Source organism: Galeopterus variegatus, unplaced genomic scaffold (genome assembly GCF_000696425.1).
Source record: "Galeopterus variegatus unplaced genomic scaffold, G_variegatus-3.0.2 Scaffold5837, whole genome shotgun sequence".
Lineage (NCBI taxonomy): Eukaryota > Metazoa > Chordata > Mammalia > Dermoptera > Cynocephalidae > Galeopterus > Galeopterus variegatus.
This window is the reverse complement of record NW_007731948.1, coordinates 60995-61972: the sequence shown is the minus strand read 5'-3', so window position 1 is coordinate 61972 and position 978 is coordinate 60995.

Here is a 978-nt window from a genome sequence, read left to right as displayed (position 1 = left end):
AACAAAAAAAGCCCAGGATGAGATGGATTCACAGCTGAATTTTACCAAACATTCAAAGAGGAAATGACACCGATTCTTTACAAACTATTCCAAAAGATTGAAACAGAAGCAAAGCTTCCAAACACATTCTATGAAGCAAACATCATCCTGATACCAAAACCAGGGAAAGATATAACTGAGAAAGAAAACTACAGGCCAATATCCTTGATGAATATAGATGAAAAATCCTCAATAAAATATTAGCAAACAGAATACAACAACACATATGTAAGATCATTCACCACGATCAAGTGGGATTCATCCCAGGGAAGCAAGGTTGGTTCAACATACGCAAATCAATAAATGTGATCCACCATATTAATAAAATCAAACACAAGGACCATATGATCATCTCTATTGATGCCGAAAAAGCATTTGATAAGATCCAACACTCATTCATGACAAAGACCCTTTATAAATTAGGTATAGACGGAAAATATCTCAGCATAATCAAAGCCATATACAATAAACCCACTGCCAATATCATCCTGAATGGGGAAAAACTAAAAGCTTTTCCTTTAAGAACAGGAACCAGACAAGGATGCCCACTCTCACCACTCCTATTCAACACAGTATTGGAAGTATTAGCCAGAGCAATCAGAAAAGAGAAGGAAATAAAGGGCATCCAGATTGGAAAAGATGAAGTCAAACTGTCCCTGTTTGCAGACGATATGATCCTATATATCAAACAGCCCAAATCATCTATTAAAAAACTCTTAGACGTGATAAAAGAGTTCAGCACAGTAGCAGGATACAAAATCAACACACAAAAATCAGTAGCATTTCTATTCACCAATAGTGAACAAGCAGAAAGAGAAATCAAGAAAGCCTGCCCATTCACAATAGCCACCAAAAAAATAAAATACCTAGGAACTGAACTAACTAAGGATGTGAAAAATCTCTATAACGAGAACTACAAACCACTCCTGAGAGAAATTA